Source organism: Theobroma umbraticum, unplaced genomic scaffold (assembly GCF_002168275.2).
Source record: "Theobroma umbraticum cultivar Fairchild unplaced genomic scaffold, ASM216827v3 scaffold_60.0, whole genome shotgun sequence".
Lineage (NCBI taxonomy): Eukaryota > Viridiplantae > Streptophyta > Magnoliopsida > Malvales > Malvaceae > Theobroma > Theobroma umbraticum.
Window position 1 is genome coordinate 438010 of NW_018397288.1, and position 276 is coordinate 438285.

Below are 276 nucleotides of genomic sequence, written 5' to 3' on the forward strand. Positions count from 1 at the left end.
GGAATTGAATTACAACATTATTCATTAATTAATTTAAATGAATCATATTCAATTTTAACTTAACTAATTCAATTTCATAGACCATGATTGGCATCTAGCAATGTATCATGGACATCTAATTGTTAGGAGAGTCAAAGGATTCTTTGACGGCATTTCAGTGTATGATTTTTTAGTGTAATTCATTCCATTATCATATATCTTAGAGATGATAAGAGTTTGGTGCAGTGCCTACTCTTATCAACCTCAATATTTGTTCTTGCAATTAGATCATTAGCT